This window comes from Phocoena sinus, chromosome 4, assembly GCF_008692025.1.
Source record: "Phocoena sinus isolate mPhoSin1 chromosome 4, mPhoSin1.pri, whole genome shotgun sequence".
Taxonomy (NCBI): Eukaryota; Metazoa; Chordata; class Mammalia; order Artiodactyla; family Phocoenidae; genus Phocoena; species Phocoena sinus.
In genome coordinates, this window is record NC_045766.1 from 116,752,141 (window position 1) to 116,779,805 (window position 27,665).

At 34.4% G+C, this 27,665-nt stretch overlaps 1 protein-coding gene across 10 annotated transcripts in view; it reads right to left on the bottom strand.

The window, feature by feature from the left end:
• NRIP1 (nuclear receptor interacting protein 1) overlaps positions 1-27,665 on the bottom strand; it is a 99,356-nt gene that overhangs the window by 48,045 nt on the left and 23,646 nt on the right. For 5 of the 10 annotated variants that reach the window (XM_032630551.1, XM_032630548.1, XM_032630547.1 and 2 more), the window contains one exon: positions 3,430-3,553. The exons of the other annotated variants lie outside the window; for them this stretch is intronic. The gene's annotated coding sequence lies outside the window, so the exon portion shown is untranslated. The remainder of the gene's footprint in view (positions 1-3,429; positions 3,554-27,665) is intronic. 10 annotated transcript variants of the gene reach the window in all.

Sequence of the window (27,665 nt, forward strand, 5' to 3'; positions counted from 1 at the left end):
TCTGTGTAAGAAGAGAAAGTGAATTGACACTTTAATCAACACATTTTAAAATTATTTTAATTACTTCATTTGAAACATTTCATGGGAGAGGGAAAAAAACCTTGGTTGACCCAGAGGCTTGGTATAGTGGGAATCTTCCTCCCAAAATAATGTTAGTTATGTCAATTAAGGTATTAAGTAAAAGACTTATGGAAAATCAATTCTTCAAAGACATCAAATTCAGAAAAATGTTAATTATATGAATGTTTCCCATTGTAATGGTAAATTAGGATTGATTAAAGAAGGTCTGTTATTTTTCTATGGTCATTATGCTACTGGGATCGTTGAATTATTTTGATCAAAGGAGTAACACAGCAAATTGGAGTCTGGGGAAGATCTAGCACCTGTGAGAGACTGAAGCAAGGACATCAGTATGGAGGCTTAGCAGCATAAGAGCTCCAGATGAGAAAGGAACTCTGAACCAAGATGCTGGTCATGGGAAAGGAAACTAAAGAGTGGGTGGAAGCTATGTCGGAAACTAACGATGCTTCATTTGAGCCGAACACCCAAATTTTCTTGCCCAGGTTGTCCAGGAATCCAGGGAAACATCAGTGAGATAGCCAAGCTAGTTTACGGCAATCAACCCCAACCCCAGTGACTCACCCAGATTCTGGACTGATCTTGCTTTCACCAGTACCATGTCCTCATTGAAAACTTTGTATAGAAGTTTAAACACCTTTTTTAAAGTATTATTTGTTAAATTAAAAACCTTACTTTGAGGAGTGTTATATAAAGTTTGGGGAAGACTTTCCATGTTGACAATTAGCCTCACTTCCAACCTGGTAACCCAATCTGTTAGAACTCACCAGCCCACATTTTCATCTCTTCATATAGATACTATATAGGACATAAAAGTTTTAACACTTAAGACATCTGTTGAAATAGTCACCAACAACTTAACTGAACTAGGGAAAATTGTACAAAAAAGCACTCAGAATCTCAGTGAGAAATCATGAGCTATAACAAAAAAAAACTCCACTTAGAAAATGAGTATATTCAAGTGTTTTAAACTAAACTGATTTATGGTCAACTACCTAATTCTACCCAAGATATTAACTTTTGTATTATCAATATTTATCAAAATTAGCTAATAAATGTTACACACTGAGGTGAACAGAGCACAGAAAGCACATGGAGTCCTCTAAAGTACAATAAAGGGTGATTTTATTTTGTGACTTAGATGGGATGACTATTTCTTTCAAAAGGGGGAGCTATCAAGTGAGTAAGGGAATCTTGGTCTAAGATACTAAGAAGCTTTATAAACACTTCATGTTTCATATGGTTTGCAATATTCAATTAATCAAATCCTTTTCCTTTTTTCCCAGTCGTCCTCTTTGGCCTCTCATTCAGGACATCACTATACCTAAAAATATAACACGACTGGTTTCAAAGTGGAGCTGTATGACAAACAAACTATAGTAAAACCTTATGAAATATATTAGTCCAGAGTCTTCAACTGTACTCTGTCGTATACTAGCTATACGACAGAGTACTGGACTCTATATCTGAAGGACAGTATCTCTGTCCAAGAGGACTAGATACTCCTTTTGGAGACTGACAGTCCACCGGCTAATGTAAGTCCTAGTGAACAGGTATTATATACTATGATGCAACATCTCCCAAACTTATTTGACCACGGGTTCCTCATTCAAAAGGAAAAACTGTTTAACAAAACACACTTTCAAAAAAACACACTTAACATATTCACTTTTAAAATCTTGAAATGTAAATGATATAGATAATCACTAATAATTCAACTTTAATTGCTTTCAAAGTTGTTCATTGTGTATTCTAAATAATCCATCTTCTATCTGGAAGAAAGATCTAGATTTGATCATTTTTCAAGGACAATTTATTGGCTATGTATATTTACCATCTGGCTATCTACAATTTATTTACCAACTGTCAAAAGTGGTTGGTGCTTACCACAAAACAAGAGTGATGAAAATTAAGAACAACAAACAAGATATAATTATATCTTGCTGGTCACAAGAGTATGCATAATTATAATTTTCATTTTAACAGAATTAGAAGTTGACAATTGGGGTTCAATATCAACTATGTTTCAACAAATATAAAAGCAGATTTCAGACTATCAGACATTACCACATAATTATACCTGAATGAAAGAACTTTTAATATTTATAAATAAAAGTTAGGTAGATTTAAAATCTCAATTTAGAGGAAAAAATAATATGTGATAATGTGAAAAATGACTAGCAACCAATAATTACTAATAGTTTTGTAGCATTTTTATTTAATAAGTATAATGTTTTAAAGATTTCCTTGCTGAAATTACAAGAAAGAATAAGCAGAGTAATTAAAATGAGAAGTAGAATGATTAAAATAAAAACTTCATCACTAGATTTTCTGAACATAATCACAACAGTGAAGGAAAAGGAGTTAGTATTATCACTGTGCCAACCATATTATGCTTACAGGTAGAGGACAAATCTGGTTCAAAGTTGCCATCCCCCTTTTGAAACATCATGGCCCACTAAAACACCATGAATTTAGGATAGTCTATCTGCTATCTCTCTTCCAAACAACTAATTATGAGCACAATAATCAATCACTGTGGCTTTTCCCAGTTTACTTGTGGTTCTTCTGCCCACGCGTGAGCAGCATAAGGTCCAAGAGCTTAAGACCTGACCGATTCATTTAGGTTGTAGCTATACCAGAAAACAAGCAAGTTAATCCAAGTAGAATTAGCCACTCACTCATCTCTTTCTGTTGCATTGCCCACCTACTTATGATAATTTAATCAGATTTTTAAATCATTTCTCAGAAATGCTGATATAGTATCATTTGCCTTGTAAGAGGTAACCATTTTTGCCTTGTAAGAGGTAACCATAATTCAAAAAGTAATCACTGACTTATACTATAATAAGCCCACAATAACCAAATATCCTTCTATTTTTCCTCCAAACAATAATTAACTTTTTTATCTGAAATCAGATTGCTATTTTCGGTTTTCTATTAACTATCCATTTTCCCTTGTTTTTGGTAAAAACAAATTAAGCATCATCAACATAAATGCTATTCTTTCAAACATCTTAATCCCTCTCTCCAGAAGTAATCTACACCTGTGAATTCTCAAGAATATTGCTTGTGTTTTTCTCATGGCATTTAACCTCTTTCCGCTGTTTGATTTTATTTACCTATCTATATTTATTCTTTCCCTGTAAGTTCCTTAGCTATGAGAGTGTAACCTATTCACTTAAAAAAACAAACAAACAAAAAACACTGCCTAATGAAGTAATTTGCACAGATAAAGCACAAAATACAAATCTGGTGATTATAAGCTAATTGGTAACTAAGAAAGGACTGTCTGAAATATATTAAAGTCACGATGATTAAGCCTTATGAACTCAGGAAAAATATTCTCACCATCCGTCTCCAAGGATTGAGTCTCTGCTTTCTGAGAAAGGAAATTGAGAAGGCTGTTGAAAAGTAGCTCTGATGCCATTTGGAGTCTTCAGATTCCCCACTCCTCCTTCAATCTAGTGTGTATCTTAAGAAGAGGAAACAGATAGTCTGGCATCAATTCCACACCAGATTCTGGAATATCTTTTGTGAAGTTCTGTAAACTTTTCTCAGTATCTTTTCTTGTTCAAGTTCAATACAGAAAGAGTCATTTGACAGAAAAATATGGGCTGTTTATGAAATATAAATTGATCACTAAAGGAAAGCAAAAGGTTTTTGGTTTCTAGATAATACATTTACTTGATAAAAGTAGATGCTTCAAGAAAACAAACTGTGAAAAAGGTTTATAGTTGCTAGGATGCACTTATTAACCTTGGTTAATTTCAATTTTCTATCAAACTAATTCAGTTAAGTTACATATAAAAATTCTAAATCCTCCCAAGGATATATTTCCAAAATTTTTTTAAAAAGGAAGAAAAAAAATAGCTAGTTTCTTTCATATTAAGCTTTGCCTGTTTCAAAATACTACCTATGTAACCTTCTCAGCACAAAATTTGGTAATAAATATCAAATGTTTTATGTCCATAGAAAGACTTGTACACCAATGTCCAAAGCAGTTTTATTTTTCATAGCCAAAAACTGGAAACAACTCAAATGCCCATCAACAGGTGAATGAATTATGGTATATCCATACAATGGAATATTTACTATTCAGCAACAAAAAAGGATATATTATTGATATAAACAACAACATGGATGAATTTCAAAACAATTATGCTGATGCAAGAACCCAGACAAAAAGGGATACATAGTGTGTGACTCCATTTGCATAAAAATGTAATAAATGCAAATTAATCTACAGGGAGAGTATAAACAGATCAGTGGTTGCCTGGGGATAGCAGGGTGGAAAGGTACAAGAAGAAGGGATTACAAAAGAGTATTATCTTAATTGTGGTGCTGATTTCATGGGCATACGTACACACATGTCAAAAGTTATCAAACTGTGTGCCTTAAATATATGCAGTTTATTATATGTCAATTACATCTCAATGAAGCAAAAAGAAATCATATTTCTTAAAATGTTGTATACCCCTTGCTGTAGCAATTCCAAGTGTAGGATTTATCCTAATTGGAAAAAAAAATAGAGGATATGTACAAATATCTAGCTATAAGCATATCAATATGTACTACATAGCCATTAAAATGTTATATAAGGTAATTAAGTTTCATGGAATAATATACTATATTATATATTAAGTGATAAAAACGGGAAACATGCTCAGCATAACTGAATCTTTGTTTTAAAATTATACAAAAATAGATATAGTAATTATTTTTGCAGAACTGATTTTTTCTTTTCCTTTTTCCTGATTTATATTTTCTAGTTTCTTTACAATAAGTGCATATTACTTTTGTAAATAAACAAAACAAATTAAAGGATGAAAATAGCAACAGCCTACCACTGTCCACTCCCTAGTATATGGATAAAACGAACACTCCTAGGATGTAGTGCACATTACAGATTTCTGGGTTATCATGTCACCCTCACCAGCGACCTAACAAACAATAGTGAGAAAAGGGCAGGTCTGACAGGATGAACTGGCGTCACAATTAGTAAGCTATATGCTTTACCAGTTACAAAGCACTTCATGGACATGACCTCACTGAATCTTCATAACTCAGTGAAACAAGCAGAGAAGGCATTACCCCATTTTATGAAGGAGAAACAAACAGTGTGCAGGGCTGGTTAAGTGTCATGCCCCAAATTATAGATCCTGGACTCAAATTGAACCTTGACTACAAATCCTGATAGGAATTCTGAGAGAGTAGGGAAAAATCACTTCTGATAATCTATAACTACAAGGCAGTACTTTACCCGTGAACTTAAAAATAACCATATTTACAATCAATTTAGTATTTCTATTAGAATGCGCCAGGGGCCTTGGAAATGTCCTAAATTCCCAGTCCCCAATCTCAGAATCTATACCCAAGACAACCCCATCTTGCCCCTTGTCAACATTATAATTGTTCAATTTTTAGTCACATTTCTTTCCTGCTTGAAAAAAACATGTATTACCTTTTGTTTTCAAGCTGGAAAAGAAAGTAACCATAACTATATTTATGGATGATGGGAGGAGTAACCTACAAGTTGACGTCAAAAGGTCTAACTTAATTTACTTTAAAATACCACCTTTTGGGGCTTCCCTGGTGGCGCAGTGGTTGAGAATTTGCCTGCCAATGCAGGGGACACGGGTTCGAGCCCTGGTCTGGGAAGATCCCACATGCCGCGGAGCAACTAGGCCCGTGAGCCGCAACTACTGAGCCTGCGCGTCTGGAGCCTGTGCTCCGCAACAAGAGAGGCCACGATAGGGAGAGGCCCGCGCACCGCGATGAAGAGTGGCCCCCACTTGCCACAACTAGAGAAAGCCCTCGCACAGAAACGAAGACCCAACACAGCCAAATTAATTGATTAAAATCAAAAAGTTGCAAAATGTAATTTTAAAAAAAAAATAAATAATAAAATAAAATACCACCTTTCTGGCTGTATCTTATTTGGCACATGAGCAGACAAGAAATAGTCTCTAAACAAGCATATTCACCAAAGGAAACGACCAATTCCTGACAAGAGTAAAAGTAAATACCTTCAGAGGAGCTGGTTGGTATCTGCTGACAGAGCCTTGAAGCATAAGGAACCCTTCCTGCTACCACTCTTACCAGCACTCCCTCGGCAGTGAGAAACTTAAACAAAAGGTAATGACAGCTCTCATATACTGGGCAGTTACTATTAACAAACACTGCACTAAACCGTTTATATACAACCCTATGAGATGATGATTATAATCCTCATTTTATAGATGAGGAAACTGAGTTTAAGTTACCCCAAATCACAAAACTAGTCAGAACTTAAAGTGGAATTCAAACTCTGGTATATTTTACTTGAAAACAAGACAGGGCCTTGGCAGTTCTCTGGAACATAATCCCTGACTTTTTTCTAGTACTACTCACTTACCATAGTCTCAATTTGGGTAGTGCAAAACACCTGGCAATAGTACATAAAGTTCACGAGTCTACATTTTTCCATGTAGAGAGGAAAAAATATTCAGTGCCCACAGTTTATGTCTGATACTTTGCCACATTCTAGAATTGTTTTAATGGTTGGTCTCTATTAAAGCATTATTATAACCCTTTTGAGCTAAACATATGACCACAGGAAGGATAAATTATAAGAATACTTAAATAAAAATTAGCAAAAGATAATATAAAATAAACCACTATCACAGATTATTAGTAAATGGAAAAATTAGCCTTAAATCCAAATCAATGAAATATGCCAGGTGTGTTGTAAATCATGTAGGAAGGAAGCATGTCTATGAATAATAAAACATTCAAATAACTTTCTTATAATTATACTGTGGAATATTATGTAATCATTAAAAGATATGTTTCCAAAGAATATTTAATGACATGATACAAGGATCAGAATATGACTGCCAAGAAAGCAAGATACTAAACTATGTATTTGATATTAGAACAAATTATAGGGGCAAGGCACTGTGCTAGGTATTGGAATTACAAAGTGAACAGGACAAGTGCAAACCCTAGTGCTGAACTACTTACTCTCCACTTTATTCTTTGTGTGACTTTAAGGCCTCCAGGTTTTTTAGATGCCAGCTTTTCCTCATCTCCTCACAGTAGCTTTTCCTCACCATTTTATACAAAGTAGCTTCTTCTCTCTCTCTCTCTCTTTTGTTTAAACTCGTTATTTTGTTTTCTGTTTCCTTCCTTTCTTTTTTGTCTGTGTCTATTGAGATAATCATGCAGTTTTGTCCTACATTCTTTGGATAAGGTATATTACATTAGTTGATTATTTCAAAGTGAAATAATCTTTCCTTTCTGGGACACATGCCTAAAACTGATACCATACTTCTGGTGAAAGACTGAATGCTTTCCCCCTCTAACACTGGGGAAAAGGCAAGGACGACCGGCTCTAGCCACTACTATTCAACACTGTACCAGAGATTCTACTCAGTGCAATCAGGCAAGAAACATAAAGACATACAGATTGGAAAAGATAAAAAACTCTTTATTTGCAGGCAACATGATCCTGTACGTAGATTATCCTAAGGAAGCAAATAAAACAAAACAAACAAAAAAGCTATTAAAATTAAGAAAGTTTTGAAAGATTGCAGAATACAAGATCCATGTATAAAAAGTAATTGCATTTTTATATACTAGCAAAAAACAATCCGAAAATGAAATTTTAAAAGTTCCCCTCACTCACAATAGTAGCAAAAAATAAAAGACATGAATAAATTTAATTTAAAAATGCAAAAGCCATACACTTAAAATCCAAAACACTGTTAAGAGACATTAAAGGTCTAAATAACCAAAGATCCATTCCATGTTCATGGACTGGAAGACTCAGTATTGTTAAGATCTATCAAAATCCCATCATGCTGTTTTTTGTAGAAATTGATCCTAAAATATATATGATAGTCTAAAGAACCTAAAATATCCAAACGATATTGAAAAGGCAGATTAAAGTTGCAGGACTTCACCTAATTTCAAAACTTACATAAAGCTCTAATAACCAACACAGTGTGATACTGGCATAGAGATAGACATTTGGATAATGAAACAGAATAGATAGCCCAGAATAAATTCTCACATTCATGGTCATTTGATTTTCAACAAATGTGCTATGGCAATTCAATGGGGAAAAAAGTCTTTTTAATAAATGGTGCAGGAACAGCTGGATATTCACATGCAAAAATAAACTGATAAATAAGTATAAACATTTACCTCACAACATACAAAAATAGTAACCCAAAATAGACCATAGTTCAAACTGTAAGAACTAAAACTACAAAACTTCTAGAAGAAAGCATAAGGGAAAAAAAAAAAATCTCGTGAGCTTAGGTCAGGGAAAGATTTCTTAAATATGACAAGAAAAGCTCAATCCATTAAAAAAATGGACTTCATCAAATTCTCCAAAAGACACAATTTAGATAAAAGACAAGTCCCATAATGGGAGAAAATATCTGCAAATATTTTCTCTATATATTCTTTATCATGTATACATGATAAAGAAACGGTATCCAGCATATTAAAAGCCTTAGCCCTCAAGAATAAGATGATAAATCAATTTTAAAAAACAGGCTAAAGATTTGAAGACTTCACCAAAGATACATGAATGTTTAGTAAATACACAGAAAGATGCTCATCATCATGACCTATCAGAGAAATGCAAATACACCTATGAGATTTCATTATATACACCCACTAGAATAGATACATATTTTTTTTAAAAGACTGAATAATTCAAAGGTTAGGGAGGATAGGGAGAAACTGAAACCTTCACACATTGCTGATGAGACATAAAATAAAATAGCATAGCCTCTTTGGAAAAGTTTGGCAGCTCCTTAAAAAGTTAAACATAGAGTTACTATATAACCCAGAATTCTTACTCCTAGGTATAAACAGAAGGGAAAACTTATGTCCACACAAAAACCTATATATGCATGCTTACAACAACATTATTCATAACAGCCAGAAATTAGATGCAACCTATGTGTCTATCAACCAATGAATAACAAAAATGTGGTAACATTCAATACAACGGAATATTATTCAGCCATAAAAAGGAATGAACTACTGATATATGCTACAATATAGATGAATCTTGCAAATTACTATGCTTAGTGAAAGAAGCCGGCTACCAAAAAACATGTGTTATATGATTCCATCTATGTGAAATGTCCAGAAGAGGCGAATTCAGAGACAGGAAGTAGATCAGTAATCACCTAGGGCTGAAGATGGAGGAGGATAGGAGTGACTGCCAACGGGTATGGGATGCCTTTTAGGTTCATGAAAACGTTCAAAAATTCAATGGTGGTGTTGGCTGCATACCCGTGTGGCTATAAAGAACACTTTAAATGGGTAAATTTTATGGTATGTAAATTATCTCAATAAAGCTGTAAAAAAACCACGATGATTAGCTAGAAATTATTAAAATATCAAAAGTAATTTCAGAGTAGAAACCTGGACTTCTAATCTGACTTATTTGCTTTTGAGCATGTCTGACATTTCATCTGAACAGGTTTTAGTATTCAATTAATTGTAACTAAATATAAATCACATGCGAAAATCAACTGTGTTTCTACACACCAGTAACAAACAGAAAATAACATTTAAAAAACATCCAACAAGAAAATGTGTCTAAAGAACAAAAGTAACTTGTAAATACTGCAAATTCTATACGGAGAAAATATTGGAAGACATTATTAAATGCAACCTAAATAAATGGGATGACATACCATGTTCCTGATAGAAAGACTCAATACTATAACGTGGTAATTCTCCTCAAACTGAACCAATACATTGAACGCAATGCCAATCGAAATCCAAAGGTTTTATAAGATGATTCTAAAATTTACAACGGGACAGCAAAAGCTCGTAAGAGACAAGCCATCCAATAAGAAAAAGCATACTGTACAGAATGTGCTCTGCCTATATGGAGACTTATTTTAAAGCTTTACCCCATTAAGTTAGTGTGCTCCTGGAAAAGAGACAAACTGACCACTGGAGAAGAAACAGACCTTCACACATAAGGAAAATGATGTTTAATAAAAGTTGCACTGCAGATCACTGAAGTAAGGAGGAATTATTCAATAGTGGTGAAACAACTGGTTATCCATTTGGGGGGAGAAAAAGAAATTGGATCTCTACTATATGATATATAAAAAATACATTCCAGAGGAATTCAAGTTTTAAGGAGAGAAATCAAGTCTCTAACATTTTTAAAACAAAATATAAGAGATACCTTTATGAACTCAGAGTAGCGAAGGTTTTCTCAGGACATAGAAAGGGGTGACTATAAAGCATATGATTAATAACTTCAACTGCATCGTACTTAAAAACTTCCATTCATCAACAAATACAACAAAGAAAAGGATAAACTACAATACCACAAAGCACGTTGCCAAAAAAGATTTTGGTATCCAGAATGTATGTGTGTGCGTGTGTGTGTGTGTGTGTGTGTGTGTGTGTGTGTGTGGTATAACATTTTAATTAAAAATGCAAAGGGGCATCCCTAATAAGGGGAGTCAGAGCCCAAGCAGGATGAGGCAAGTGTCCGTGGTGGAGGGAGGGGACAATGTGGCGTGGGAGTCCACACCCAAGCTCTGGAAGGGTGGTTTAGGGTGAGCAGAACCCTGCATGGCAGTGGTCCAATGATGGGTGTCAACGCCTGATCAGGGTGCCCATAAAGAGACGCACGATGCACCGTGCTGTACAATGTAGGACTCCAAGTCGGGTGAGGAGGGCTTCCACACCAGTGGCTTTGAAGCTCAAATAGAATCGTGGGGTGGTGGAGGGAGACTGATCAAATAAGTAAGTAAATTTAGGATAACAATAGGCAAGTTTCCCACTGTTAGAGAGGAGGTACAAAAAAGGGAAAAAATGTGGTTTAACTCTATAATATGGGAATGAAACTGGAGGTAGCAGTATGGTCGAGGAATGACATGTCAAAAGGACACAGAAGCCAACTTGAAGGGGATCCCACCGGCTAACTCAGGGTAAGATGATCATCAAAATAAATAACAACAGTAATGCATTATAGCTCATTGAATAAAACACAGAATCATGTGCTCACAGTGATACAAATAAATTAATTAATTAAATGAGAGTCTGACCAGGACGGGGATATTTACAGTTCCAAAGCACCTTCACACAAAATAATTACTAATTACAGAGGAAAAATGAGTAATTTCACAGTAGAGAAACCTGGCCAACATCCTCTGAATCAAGTAATCCAAGTGAACTTCAACAGTAATAGGTCAAAATGAAACCAGGTGCCACCTTACAAGATGAGAAGACAGTGTAACATCTGTGATATTCCTGCCAAATATTCATAACCTACATCTACTCATAAGGTAACAGCAGACAAACCTAAAGGAAGAGACATTCTATGAAATAACTGGCCTACATAGTCTTCAAAAGTGCCAAGGTCTTACAAGTCAAACAAAGGCTGAAGAATGGTTTCAGATTGGAAAAAAAGACTAAAGAGATGTGACAAGTAAAATGCAAGGCGTGATTCTAAATTGGAACCTTTTACTATAAAGGACATTATTGGGACGACTTCTGAAAAGTGAATGAGACCTGAGGATTAGATGGTAGCAATGCATCAGTGTTAATTTCTTGATTTTAATGGTTTTTATTGTGGTTTTTAGGATAATGTTCTTGTTTGCAGGAAATACACACTCATTTATTTAGGGGCGATGGAGCATCAAATCAAATCTTCAGGGGAAAAAAAATGTATCTTTACTGTACTTGCAACTTCTCTGTGTGTTATTTTAAAATTTTAAATTTAAAAAAATAACTGCATTTAATGTACGATCTTAAGTACATAATGGACAAAAGACATGAACAAGCATTTTGTGTAAGAAAAATACCAATGTTGAGTATCACATGAAAAGATGTTCAACCTCATCAGCAATCACAGAAAAGCAAATTAAGACCATAATAAGATGCTATTTTGCAGCCACTAAATAAGGAGAAGTTAAGAAGCCTGACAATTCTGAGTTTTGGCAATGATTTGGCTCAACAGGGGGTTCTGATACATTGCTAGTGGAAGGTAAAAGACTTCCAAAGACTTCAGAAAACAATTTGGCATTATTTCATACAGTTGAACATTCTCTATGCTTCTACTCTTAGGTATTTCTCCTCAAGTCTTGCACATGTACACCAGTACACATACAAATGATTGCTGATACACAGACACATCTGTATCAATGTATAGATACAGCAAAATAGATATATCAAAAATGAGTAAAACGAGCAAACAAAAACCCAACAACAATAACCCAGATGTCCACCAACAGGACAGAAAATAAATTCATACAATGGAATATTACTCAGCAGTGAAATAAATGAACTACAATTACATTCAACAATATAAATAAATGTCCAAGAAACAATGAATGGAAAAAAAAAGTCTCAGAAGACTACACACAGTATGCTACCAATTTTACAAAACTTAAAAAAAAGTAGAATTAAACAGCATATTATTTAAGAAACCATGTGATAATAAAAATAAAGTAAATGATTAACACAAAATTGAAGAGTAGCTGGGGGTCAGGGTAAGGGTAAAGGTATAGGCAAGGAGAGGCACATGATCCCATGCTGGTTGGTGGGTTCTCGGGAGATCACTTTGATATGGTGCTTCATAATTTAAATATATTCCTTGTTTATATCATTCATGTTTACATAATAAAAAAGTAAGCTGCTATAAGTTTTACTTTGACAAGAATCTTGTTTAGGTAAGCATCTTAATCATTTGCACACATGAACAAATGCTAACTGCTGGGCAATAGATTTTGCAAACTCTCCTTTTTTAAAAAAAACAAAAGCAAAGGAGAATATAAAGAAATACACTCTAAAGAACTTGAAAGCAAATTTGTAGATTACAAACTTATAGCTTGGTCAATCAAAGAATGAGTCTAATTCATATCTACCATCAATTTGGTCGCAAATGAAACTAACATAAGTGCTTGCTTCATTACTGTAAATTTGCAGAACTCTCTCTTGAGAGATGGTCATTTTGCAAAAATTACTTAACACGAGAAATAGGTAAACTGAAGTAATTCAGTACACTTCATGTTCTGAACAAATAGATTTCCCCTCTAAATATACACATTTTCCCTCACTGGTCATATAGGCCAAAGGTCATATATTCACCATGATTGGCCAAAAGTGTAATGAGAAAAGCCTAATCCATTTTAAAGAGCAGTATTTCTTTGCTCAATAAATAATTTCGTGTATTTATTACACAGTACTTTTTTCTGACAAAACAATTATAATTCGTTTTCTCAACAACCTCACATTATGGATAGGGCACATTTTATCAAGCGATGCCTATTACTTCATGTCCCATATTTTTTTAAAGTTTTTAAATAAATTAGAAATGATAATGTTCTAAATCAAATTTTCTACCTAAATATTTCTTGAGCACCTATAATACGAAAGGTACTTTACAAGGTGCTTCTCAGCATTTTATGTGATGCACGCAGATTGAAAACCGTAGCTATGTGCGGCATCCTTGTTAAATGTAAGTGCAATAACCTGGTTAAAAGACATCTTGGACTAATTCCTCTTCAAAAGAAAAGCCGTTCACATGGATAAACTCGCCTAAGGTATACTGTACTGATCTTTCTCCGGACTTGGATCACTACTGAATAGTATGCCTGTGCATTAGCTATAGGCTGCACAATACTGAGGAAGTTGGGGTGTGGGAGGATAACCTGGACAGTTAACAGCAGAACGTCTTTAGAAGGATCACTTATTGCCATCATGTTCAGAGTAAACAGACATACTCTAAATCCGTATCATTGGTCCTTGTGGTGTATTTCTTTTTTTCATGTGTATTTTTAACATGATTTGGGGCTTCAAAACTGAGGTACTGACTCAAGGAATAAATATATTTAATAGGCAATTTTTGAAACTAAAATATAGTAGGCACTAAATAAATGCTCAGTGTATAAATGTTTCTTTGAATACTCTATTTTAAAATTAGTTCCAGTGTTTCCCTGTATTTGTTCAATGGAACGTAAAATAGTCCTGCCCCCGCATAACACTTTTATTTCCCCCTTTTGTATTCTCTCCTTATTGCTGTTGTTTGAATATATATACATTTTTGAAGCCTTTTCCTGTTATTAATGGCCAAAGTCATCCTTTTAAAAAATATATATTGATCTGTCTTCAAGAAATATATATATACGTAATTGTTTATTGGACATCTCAAATTTAATATGTCAGTAACTGAGTTCTTGTTCTTCCTAATCTCAGATAATATCAACTCCATTCTAATTGTTCAGGCCTCAAACCCTGGCTGTCATCCTAGAGGCCTCTCCTCTTCTCACACCTCACATCCAACTCCTCAGCACATTCTGTGGGCTTTCCATTAGAAATATTCAGAATCCAACTATTTCTTACTGCTCCCATCCTAGTCACCACCATTTCTCCTCGATTATTACAAAAGCTTCCTACCTGGTTTCCTTGCTTCTGTTTTTAACGCCCCTTTGGTCCATTTAACACAACGGCCAAAGTGATTATGTAAGAATGTTACACTGGATCACTCCTCTGCTCAAAACTGTCTAGTGGCTTCCCCCTCTGACCTCACTTCCTGTGATCCTTCCTTATTCACCCCACTCCAGCCACAGGGCGTTTAACTAGAACACTCTTCTCCCCAGAGAGCTGCATCATCAGCTCCCACGCCAACTCAACCTTTACTCAAGGCATCTTCTGGGTGAGACTTCCCTGGACATAATCTGAAATTGCACACACACACCCCATCCCAGACCTTCCATGTTCCCTTCTCTAATTTTAAGTTAGCACTTGTTAATAAGAGGTCATGAAATTGAATTGCTTTATATTTTTGTCTATCTCACCAATAAAATGTAAGCTCCAAGGGGGCAGCAGTTTTTTCCCCTTCTGTTCACTGCTCTATCCTCAGAGCCTCCCCCTTTCTTACTGGCTGGCAGAACACTCACCCTCTTACCCTTAGAAGGTGAATATTGATTAGGTCAAGCTGCTTAAGGCAAGTATGTTTACTCTGCCAGAAAGGGGTTTAGGCACAGGCCTATGATACAATTATGGCCAATGAAGTTTACTAGAAAATGTTTCTCCCCACTTCAAAAAAAAAGTGGCATGGAAAAATAGCTATCTTGCAACCATGAAGAGTGACATTGTCAAAACACTCAAGATGGCAGAGAAGAAATATGGAAAATACCTCGTGGGTCCTTGATAACGTTATTATGACAATTAATTAACGACCAGTAATCTAAACTTCCTGTTGAGTGAGACATAATATACTCCTTACTGTTTAAGCTATTTTAGTAAGGTCTTCTATTACTTATATCTTAATCAACACAGAAACATTTTTCAAATATTCAGTTTCCCGAAATGTGTTAAGTCGAGCTACAGTGAAGATGGACGTGGGATGTTTTCTCCCTTTTCTATGCTGCATGCCTAGAGAACATGTCATATGACAATAAACAAGATCTCTCAATGTGAATCATATTTCCTCATAGGAATGACTGTATAAACAGTGCGTTTGTTCTTAACTAAGAATTGAAAGTAAACATATCACCAAAGCAAAGGCATTCCGAATACAGAGCTTTAAAATACTTCAAATAATAAAATTATATTCAAAACCACTATATGCCTAGCCAGATTCTGCAAAACTATTAGTGCTCACCCAAAGAAAGGAAGAAAGGGAAGGAGAGAGAGAAAATTAGGTGGTAAGAAGGGAGGTGAGGAGTTCCCAAGGCCAAATAAAATCAGATGATGAATTAAATAAAATAATTATGCTTCCTTTGTGTGTGAACACACACGGGAAGGCAGCTGTGGACACCTTCATTCATTTGAGATGCACCCCTTCATCCCTGATCGGAAAAGAAGGTGGGTTGACAGTCAGTTACAGTTTGAGTCAAAGGGCTTAGAGTCATCAGGTTTTGCTTTTTAACTCAAAGCCAACCCATTAGTCGTTAACAAAGCCCAAACTACAGCTATTCAAAACTAATAACTCTTCATGTTCTCAGTATAACAACCTACCAAACCTTTTATACCTCTTCATAAAAGTCTTATCAACTGAAAATTCCTATAAGGTAAAATCCCTATACCATTGAATAACTTACTCTAGACATACTGGGCCCAAAATAGAGGATATAAAAAATTAACTTTATATAGAATACACTTAACTCTATCCTAAATATTATACCTATAATATATGGTAATTATATAATTAGCAATCTTTTATTAGCTGTCATTTTGAAAAATTATACAGCTCTAAATAAAATTATTGAAAGCTGTTGAGAAAAGCAGAGATTTCCTTTAAAATCTTCTCACCACATTTTACAACAGTAAACAAAAGCAATACAAATTATTGTGTTGGTGAAACTTCAAAAAGTAGTCATGAATCAACTTAACTGAGGGCTTTAATGCAGAAAGTACATCCGATCATCCTAGGGTTGACTATTACTGACCTCTGGTACAATCTTTGCCTCTTCCTGCTCTACCTCGTTTTTTCTTTGGGTCACTCCACATACAGGAAATGAAACAGGAAGGAAAGCAGATGCAGGAATAAAGACTGGATTAAAAGCACAAAGCCATGGAGTGACCACAAAAATGGATGCTGTCGTAGGCCATTCAGGGTGCTATAATAGAATACCATGGGCTGGTATTTTATTATAAAACAACAAAGTTATTACAGTTTTGGAGGCTGGGAAGTCCAAGAGCAAGGTGAGGGCGGATTGCCTGGGGAGAGCCTGTTTCTTGGTTCACAGACAGCCATCTTCTCACTATACCTCACACGGTAGAAGGGGAAAGGGATTTCTCTTGAGCCTTTTTATAAGCATTAATCCCGTTCATGAGGGCTCTTCCTTCATGACCTAATCACCTCCCAAAGGCCCCGCCTCCTAAAACCATCACCTTGGGTGAGTGGGTGGGAGCGCTGTTAGTATTCTAACATATGAATTTTGCGGGAGACACACATTCAGACCGTAGCAGATGCAGTGTAAACATCTATTTTTACAAAACATAAACTAGGTGCCATTTTTACTACAAGAGATTCAGAACACTGTAGTATTTTATTTTAATGTAAGTCAACTAAATGTTATACAAATAAAAAACCATTTACTCCCAAAATTCCAACATTAAACATTCAATCAAAAAAAATTAGGAACTATATTTCCCACAAGTACTCAAGGCCGTGTCCAAAAGTTATCTATCTGTGGACTAAAAAGAACAGCTAAAAATTACTACAGACCATGTGCCAGGGACTGCATTGTGCTTTCTACGGTTTAATTCCTTTAATTTTCAAAACAACCCTATAAAATTATCCCCATTTTACAGATGGGAATGCTGAGCCTTAGGAGGCAAGATTACTAGCCCAAAGCCAACAGTCACTAAGTACGTGGCAGAGTTAGGATTCACATTTGTTCAAAACCATCACACACACCACAGTGTCTCAATCCTTGTCAAATTCAATCCACTTACCTGTAAATACTGCTTTGACTTGAATATGGCTTTCTAAAGACTTTTTAAAAGCCACAAATATATTTCTATATTTTAATGACTCTCAACATGGAATGCAAGTTTTTAAAACAACTATTTGGAGGGTTAATTCCCAGCTATTATGATTAACTTTTATTAACTAGATGGCAAATAACACCAGTTATTGACAACAGTGTTAAGTCATGTATTATCTCCTTTAATTGTTACCTATAAAATAGATACTATGTAACTTTACGGATGAAGAAACTAAGGCTTAGAACAGTGGAGTGGGTTGCCCAAAGTCATACAGCAGGTGAGGAGTACACCATCATTCCGATTCAGGTCAGTGTGCCTCTACAATGCATTCCACAGACCACTGCCCAACAAAGGCTCTACCGTGGCAAACCAGTTGCCTTGGTCAACTTGTCTCCTGATCATTTCACGAAAAACTAATAGTCTATTTTTAGATCACAGTCAAATTTTCTGCACCTAGAGCTACGCTGAAGACACAAATATATATACTAGTCCTTACTGCCCCCACTAGCCTCTTTAAATAAAAATACATTTCTAGGGTAAACTAGTTTCTGTCAATTTCTATTAACAAATTCACCAAAAACGGTTGACCCTCGTTTGGAACTACATGAGTCCACTTACATGTGGATTTTTTTCAATAAATATACTGGACATTTTTTTGAGATTTGTGACAATTTGAAACAGTTTCAGACAAACCACCTAGACTAGAAATATCAAAAAATTAAGAAGGTATGTCATGAATGTATAAAATGTACGTAGATACTAGTCTATCCTTACAGAGGCATAAGGTGAGTGATATTTAACATAAAATTAATAATGTGTTTTCTGTTTTATAACTTTGCCTTCAAAGAATTACATTACTGTACAGTATGCTCCCCGAACATGAGTGTAATATGGTATACCATAAAAATTTTATAAGGATTCATTCATTAGTGTATAGGCTGGGCTGCCGTGAAACAACTGTATTGATTACACTAGTCTACCATAAAGTGACCACACCGTTCTTCTTCATTATCAACGTATGTATTGTTATGTCTGCAAATAAATATGAAATTTTCACATAATCCTTTCATGTTTGATGTCTAATGTTGTAAAGCATACAACATCTACAACGTTTTACATCATATAATATTGACGTAGCTACTGACAGACAATTCATCTTAACAGATGATGTAAACTTAGCATATGGATGAATACACACAGTACTATGCATTTTCTCTTCCTTATGTTAATAACATTTTCTTTTCCCTAGCTTACTTTATTGTAAGAGTACAGTACATAATGCATTTAACTACAAAATACGTGTTAACTGACTATTTTATCGGTAAGGCTTATGGTCAACTGTAGGCTACTAGTAGTTAAGTTTGGGGTGAGTCAAAAGTAATATGCAAATTTTCAAATGCACGGGGTGGGGGGCTGGTGACCCAACTCCTGTCTTGTTCAAGGGTCAACTGTACACTGTTTTTGTTACTACCACAGCATAAGCATCCTGAATTTTCCTTCCTGGAATAAAGCCTGTTAAACCTCTTCGCAGGAAAATCTGTATGACTTTTTAAGTATCAAAAAGCTGAGGAAATGTTGATACTTTAAAATAAATCTTGACCCAGTAAGAACTGGCGCTAGGTCTTTTATCTTCTTGCAGTCAGCAAAAGTACAAATCTATAAAAATTCAAATAGTAGGTAAGGGCATGCATTTTGAAGTACTTACACGTGGGGTGAGTTATTTCACAAACTCATACGTACTGAAAAAATGTTTTTAATCTGGATATGTGAGCAGAAATCACTTTTAAAACCTATAAATGCTATACAATGAAAGAAAAAGCAAGTCCACGTGGGGTTTTACTAACTGTTCTCTGGGGGGGAAGTTATTACTGGCTGTTACGCACCTTGCTAAAAATACAGTTCAGATGCATTCAGAAGCTGCTGTTTCTAACCCTGTATTAATCTAGATCTTTGAAAATCAAATGATGGCCAGTTTAATCACCCAGCAAAAACAAGCAACTGTGTATGTGGAGGGCAGGATTAGAGGAAGTGGAGAGAACTGGGTCAGTAGGTGGCAGATGTTAACTGGTTCAAATTTGAAAGGCATTCAAAAGTATAGACCAGAGTTTATGAAAACTCTTAAAGTGGGGGAGAAACAAAGAAAGAAAAATGCAAAATGTGTGTAAGAAAAGATCCTAATTTAGAAGGGTGTGCTACTGAGTAAACAGTGGTCATCCAAAAACTTATTTCTTTTGAAAAATATAGAATTAACAACATTGTCAATAACACGTTATCTTTCTAGAACGTTACATTGGTGACAACGAACTTTATTTCCTCATTTACTGTGTGGACTATTCCTGTGATGTAGGTTGTATCCTCCTTTTTCAGATCAAGAAACTGAGGCTCAGGTTAAGCAATTTGCAAGCAGTCCCCATGGAGAGCTATGGCTCAAATATAAATCTTAACGATTCTAAGACCAGCATTTTCCTCATCACATGTTGAACTGTGGCCATGATGGTGGCAACTCTTTAAGTGTCTGCGTAAGAGGTAAGAGAGAAATATATCCCTTGGGTTAATTATCGTTTTTAATAAAACAAAGAAAGAAAACAACTATTTCTGCCTTCTCCCAGGAGAAAATGGGAATCCTATCCCTAATAAATGTTTTCTTTTAAAATATAAGCTTATAAGCTAGTGACTAGTGATCATGTGATAAGCCTATCAGAATAAAAATCTAAATGCTGAAACCTGAACGTCTTAAATAGTTCACATAGATTTATTTCAGACAATTTTGGTGGAAAAAAAAAAGCATGATTATCTTCATTTTACATTAAAGTAACCAAGAGGAAAAGATGTTACATTATTTTGTAGAAGATTTAAGCTAAAATAATAGTATTCTGTGGTCACCAGACTAGGTTTAAATTGGATGTGACTTTGTAACAAATACTGTCATGACGTTTTCACCCTTAATAGAAACTCATGGGAGTACTTAAATAAAATGAAAATGTTATCCATTTCTTATTTCCTGAAATTACCGTGAAAATGGCAGCTTAGCATGAACTCTGTATTAATACAAAACCTCCATGCACATATTTTTAATACACTCGTCAGTGTAACTTTAATAATTTTCACTGTCAGGTTATATCTATTTCTATTAGAATAAACACAGACTTTCTTTCAGAAGTTTTGTCTGTAATATAAAGTAAAAGCAAGCCTTAAAAAAACAAAAGCAAAAAAGGCTTAATATTTTCTAAACTTTATACCCTAGGTAATAAAGTAACGGTTCTCTATACTGACTGCCTAAAAGCATCCGGGCGGCCTATAAGGTTAACTTCCCAAGCCTCTTTAGTGGTCCAAAGAATGTTATCCAAACTGCACATCATATCTTGTTACGAGTAAGGAAGATTCAGAAGCCACCACAATCATTGCCTCCTCCTCCTTACAAATTCAGTTTCTGTTACCATTTTGTGTCACCAATATCATACAGAGGACCATTAACAGGCCCACATCTTCAGGGCCTATTTTATGTGTGATGACAGCATTCGTGGTTTAAGATGCTGGTCTTATGAAACTCATCTCCCCCTGAACCTCAACCTACCTCTTCCTTTAAGCTAACTTACTGCTATCATCCAGGTATGCATGACATTCAGATTTTGTTTTTGAGGGGAAAAAAATCTCTGAAAGACAGAAACTTCTTCTATTCTAAAATACTGTTCTTAGCACCAGAACTTATCCCCAATCAAATAAAAAGCTTTTCGCAAATTCAGTCCCGTTTAAAACCTGCACTAGCCAGGTAAGCTATTTAGTTTTAAATACTCCTAGGAAATAGAACTGACAGGGATGGGGTCACCTTTAAGAAATTTATGGAAATCTGTGAAAAGATGCCCTTCAAAAAATGTATTTAACCCCAATGTAATTCAGTATGAGAAATTAAGGATCAATTTTGGAAAGTTAACAAAACTTTTAAATTCATTCATCTTTGAAACTGTTGCAGTCCAAAAAGGTAACTCATTACTTTCACCAAAGGCATCTGGATTTTTGTTCTTGTTTCAGATGAACAGTAAAGACATTTATTAGAATACACATTCAGCTAACATTAAATCAATCTTGCCATCATTCAGGTAAGGAACATTAAAACAACATTCTGTATATTTCACATTAAGTTAAGCCAAAGAAATTTATATATACAACAAAATACAGTTTGGGTATTATCACGAACACTTGTATCAAACTCTGGAACCTACAAATTTCTGATATACATGCTATCATTTCATCTTCACACAAACTCCAAAAACTACTGCACAATAAGTTTAAATAACTTGCATAATATACAATGAATACAGGATGAATTTTTAAATCCTTTGTTTGTCTCTAAAGCTCCAGGGTATACCCTGGAGTTGTTTTTTTCATCAACACTTCAATTTATCACCCTGTATCACCCTGTATATGGGAGGCATCAAGCTGTGCTTTGTAAATCACAATTTTATAAAAGATATGGTCCCTTCCCTTCAGAAGTTTACAATCTTGCTGAAAAGACCAATAAAATAATGTCATGTGAATGGTACTCATCAACTACTGAGAGAGTGCAAGAGGGCATGTGTTCCTTTCTTTAGGGTGATCATACAAATCACAGGATGGGTAGTGTTTTGGTAAAAGAGAACTAGAGACAGAAGAAGATCACAACACATCTGAGATGAAGATGGCAAAAACTGTGGCAGTTTAAGAAGTGTGCAATTAACATGCTCAAGGATTAGGCAAATGGAATATGATGCAGGAGCTGGGTAGAAACAGGACTTGGCCTTTATCTTGTGGGCAAAGGTCTTTGTGTTCAGGGTAATGATTATTTCTTCAGAAAGTTTTATTGTGCTGTAGTGTGTAGAACATATTGGATAATAAAAACTAAAAGGTAAAAGACCAGTTAGAAAGCTACTATAGTAACTGTCTAACAAGTATGAAGTACTAAAGCTTGAATTTAGAAGATGGAAGTGGAAAAAGAAAGAAATCAATCTCATAATTCTTCCTGTTCTAATAAAAATGATTATAGAAATAGTCATATACATGGTCGCCTGTTATCATGTGCTGAATATATAAAGGCATAATATAAAACCAAAACCTTGCAAATAGACTTGCAGGAAAGACTTTGCGTAAGTCATCTCATAAAGTTACCTATCCTGTAATGGAATAAACATTTATAACATCTGCTTTGAATGTATTCTAGAGTAGCAAATACCATTTCTTAATACTGCAAGTCTTTGATTACATTTTTATGCTATTTTAAAAACATTTATTGTAGATGACCCCCAAACTGAAATTTTCAAAAACTACAATTAGAAAATGTCTGTATAAAACGGAACGATAACCTATACTTTACTATATAGAAACCACTTCTTAAAAACCACAAGGTCTGCCTGATTCATACTAATTTTAAGATACCAAAATACAATGAATGTCTCTATATTTTACAGAAACACAGGATATCTCTTATAAACATATTTCTCAAACTGATTACCAATATTTTATGACGAAACGGAAAAATGCACGTATGTATACTCCAAAGATAAATTACCTGACCATAATATTACACTCTATTTGTGGAAAACCTCATATTTACATATTACTTTTAATAGGGATATACATATCAGTTTGATGAATAAACTACTTTCAATTAATTCAAATTATCAAAATGTATTATTACAAATATAACTGAAGACTTTTGTTTTCTCTTCCTTTAAATATTCCCTGCCCCAGAAAGTCCATAAAGGCAAATTTTCAGGAGTGAAAAATAGTGTATCTTCTTCATATATTCAATAAATATTTAGTCAATAAATACTTATGAGCTACTTCTAGATGTCCAGTGTTCTCTTAAACCACTTTATTGAGATATGATGTAGATACAAAAAGCTGTACATATTTAAGGTATACAACTGATGGGTTTAGAGTTAAGTATACATTTGTGAAACCATCACCATTATCAATACCATAAACACATACATCACCTTCAAAAGTTTCCTCCCGCCCTCTTTTTGTGTGATAGGAACACTTAACATTACTCTTAGCAAATTTTTAAGTATAAAATACGCTATTGCTAACTATAGGTAATATGCTGTACAGTAGACCTCTAGGATTTGAGTAATTGAAAGTTTGTACCTTTCGACCAACAGCTCTCTGTTTCCCCCTCCCACACTTCCTGGTAACCACCATTCTACTCTCTACTTCTATGAGTTTGATTCTTTTAGATTCTTCATATAAGTGGGGTCATGTAGTATTTATTCTTTTGTATCTGGCTTATTTCTCTTAGAATAATGTCCTCTACGTTCACCCATGTTGTCACAAATGACAGATTTTCTTTTTTTTTTTTAAGGTTGAATAATATTCCACTTTATGTAGATACATTTTCTTTATCCACTTATATGTGAATGGACATGTGGGCTGCTTCCATGTCTTGGCTATTGTAAATAATGCTGCAAAGAAATAAGAATGCAAATATCTCTTCAAGATCCTGATTTCACTTTCTCTGGATATATATCTAGAAGTAGGATTTCTGGCTCATATAGTAGTTTTATTTTTAAATTTTTGAGGAACCTTTATACTGTTTTCCATAGTGGCCATACCAATTGATGCCCAGAATTATTCTAGGTTCTTTCAGATATATCAGTGACAAACACAACAGAAAAAGATTCCTGCTCTCAGTGCACTTTCATTCTAGAAGGGGAAAACAATCAATAAACAATTAATTTAAAAAATTCATAGTATTTTAAAGGTGACAAGTGCTGTGGAAAATGAAAAGAGAGTGGAGATGCAGCTCCCACTCTGAGTGGAGTGGTCACCAGCACAGGCCTCATCAAGAAGATGCCGTGGCCTTATCAGCTAATGCAAGAACTTTAGTTTTACTATAACTGAGGTGAAGGGCTTTTATAAGCAGAGGATTGATTTTCTTTTTTAAAAAAAATACCATGTACTATTATAACTGGGTGTCAAAAAGTATAGTTGACTTCATTTAAAAGGGAGGAGAGAGTGCTATTAAAAAACGTGTTGGTGGGAAGGGCTATAAAAAAACTACCTTATATCAGGAACCCAAAATAACCACTAACACATGTGATTATGGCCAGTATTGCTTACTGGGCTTTACCGCTTATGACAGCCCGCCACACATGACCATTTTCACAGACTAGTAGTTCCTTATTCACATTCCAAATTCTGAACACTAAAAAGTTTAAAGCAAACCAATCTGGTAGCAAAATTTGACCCAAGTTCACTGAGACAACTGACAGCTCTTGCTACATCTCACTTGGCAAATATATACATGAAGAAACATTAACTCTCAAAATCTAGGTAAACTTTAAATATCCTCATTAATGAAAAGTCATAGGTACATCTATATGTATACATACAACCTTTCTTTAGCTGCCCTATTTTACTCAGAAGATAGTGGAGTTACATCATATGTCAATTTATCATGTTAAAAGTAAACCAGCCATGCTCAAAAAAAAAAAAAGAAAAAACAAACTAAAATTCTATCTAGCATATAACCTCGAGGAAGATGGACGATGTTGATCTGTTCTAACAGATTGTGATTTTACAGTTTAAAGATATGTATTTTTCATACAAATGTCCTGTAAACACTGGCTAACTGCTGTATCTCATGTTCAACCAAAAGCAAAACAAAAAAAACAATGTTATTTATTCCAACACTGAAGGAAACAGGCTGTTTGAGACCTAATGAAACATACTATATAAGAATCTGCATGGCATCTTTCTATTGAATTTTTTAGGATAATTTTAACTACATATGAATTAGACTAAAGCACTATCTTTAAAAAAATCCGAGATGTAACTTTATAACCATGCTGTCTGCAAGACACAGGTGGCTACTGAGTACTTTAAAACTGACTAGTCTGAACTGCGATGGGCTGTAAAGTAAAAATACACCCTGAATTTCAAAAACTTAGTATGAAAAAAAAAGAATGTAAAATATCTCATAATTTTATACTAATTAAGCAATGGAATAATAGTTTTCAGATGTTGGGATAAATAAAATATTGTACTAACTTCACTAGTTTCTTTTTCCTTTTTTTAAACATTCCTACTAGAAAACTAAAAATTTGAGCTCACATTATATTTCTATTGAACAGCTCTTCTCTATAATAAAGACTGAGAAAAAGATGAATACAAAATTTCTCAAGTACTTACATTCTAGAATGAATAATTTCACTTTAGATCACCAAACAGAGTAATACAAACACAGATAAAGGCAGCAAGAAACATCCATCAGAAACTCAAATGCATCTACGGTTTTAGATATTCAGAGAGGTATCCAAAAAATTCAACAATAAAGTAAAAGTCTTCATTATATGATATGTCTAATTTGTTTCAAAATCCATTTTCAGTATTTCCTTAGTCATAAGTATGTATAGGAGGGTTCTATGTCCTATTTCCCTTAACTAGAGTTAGGGTAGATCTAAGTTTCATGAACCAAACACATATCATAATGGAATCAGAAAACAGACAACTTAATTTTAACAGATGGGAAAATTTCATAACTCCTAAAAAACAACTTTAGAGTTTATGTAAAGTTGGAGAAAAGTCCATTGCACAATAAGAACCATCACTAGTAAAAGATACACTGATTGACATTTCCTAAATATCCTTAAAAGTGCTCCAAGTACCTATTTACTGAAGTTAGACATATATATACTCCACCACATAGCAGTTCCATTCCTGTGCATATACTTATCAGAAATGAATGCTTATTTCTATCAAAAGATAAAAAAAAAGGTCATAGCAGCCTTATTTTAACCCCAAACTGGAAAGATATTCAATGTCCATTTACTGTAGAAGGGATAAATGATGGTATAATCATACAATGGAATATATACGACTGGGTGGGGGGAGAGGGAGATGATACACACATGGATGACTCAAAGACATAATGTTAATCAAAAAAATCAGACATGAAAGAGTTCATACTACATGATTCCAATTGTATAAAGTTCAGTAACAGGCAAAACTAATCCAAGATAAAAGATGTCAAAGACTGGTTCTTCTGTTGGGTGAAGGCAGAATTGACCAGAAAAGACACCAACAAAGCTCCTGGGGTAGAGTGTAGTGTAGTTACGCAGGGTACGCTTACGTAAAAAATCTCTGAACTAGCAAGTAAGAGTGCCAATTTAACTACATGAAGTTAGACTTCTGTAAAGTGGTTTTTGTTTTTTTTTTTAAATATAAGTAACTTTTTTTAAAAAAAGGGTCTGACATATCATGAGTTATTTTCAAAAGGATTACTTAAAATCAATTCTTATTCAGAATTTACACAAGAATTTCTCTACTCAACCCTACAACTAAACTGAATTTCTTTGCCATTTTTTATTAATAAAAACTAGTCATCAGTTCAATTCTATTCAACCTACTCTTAATTTTCAGATTATCTGATAAATTTTCATAAATGGATAATTCCCAATGGCTTTAAAAAGTGTAATAATTTTCTCTATAACTAATAGTTATGAACTATTTGAATGTTTATGTCTTTATGGAATTATAATAGTTAATTCTTAGTTTAAAAAGATAACTTTAAACTCCACAAAATTCAGGGCTTCTGATCATATCCTTTCTTTCATTGATAAAGCATACATAAAAATTAAATTTAGTATTTGGGAGTTCACTAGAAGTCCTTTTACAGTCCTAATGTGTTTATTTAGATTTCTTATTTGCTTTTACCCACCCCCTCTGACAGGAAGAGGGAGAAAATGCTGTTTTGCTAATAGTGAATAACCTTGAACATACAGAGTTCAATACAATGTTCTATGGAAATATAAAAGACTATATTCATCCAATCCTAGAAACTCATAGTGCTTGACAAGCGATTATTTAAGAAAATTTGTAAAACTGATTTTTGTGTCATTTCACGTGAATATAAATCATGACTACCCAGTTAACAGAGTAATATGTACTCAAAGAAGTTGACCTATTCACTACAACTTTAACAAATATATTATCTTATTAAATGTATGTATGCATTCTTCCTTCATCTGTGTCTACTCCAAGCAAGACAGCTGCCAAGTTTTATAAAAGACAAACACAAGGCTTGGGGGGAGGTATCAAGGTGGACACCAAGATGGAAACCCTGGGGCATGGCTGAA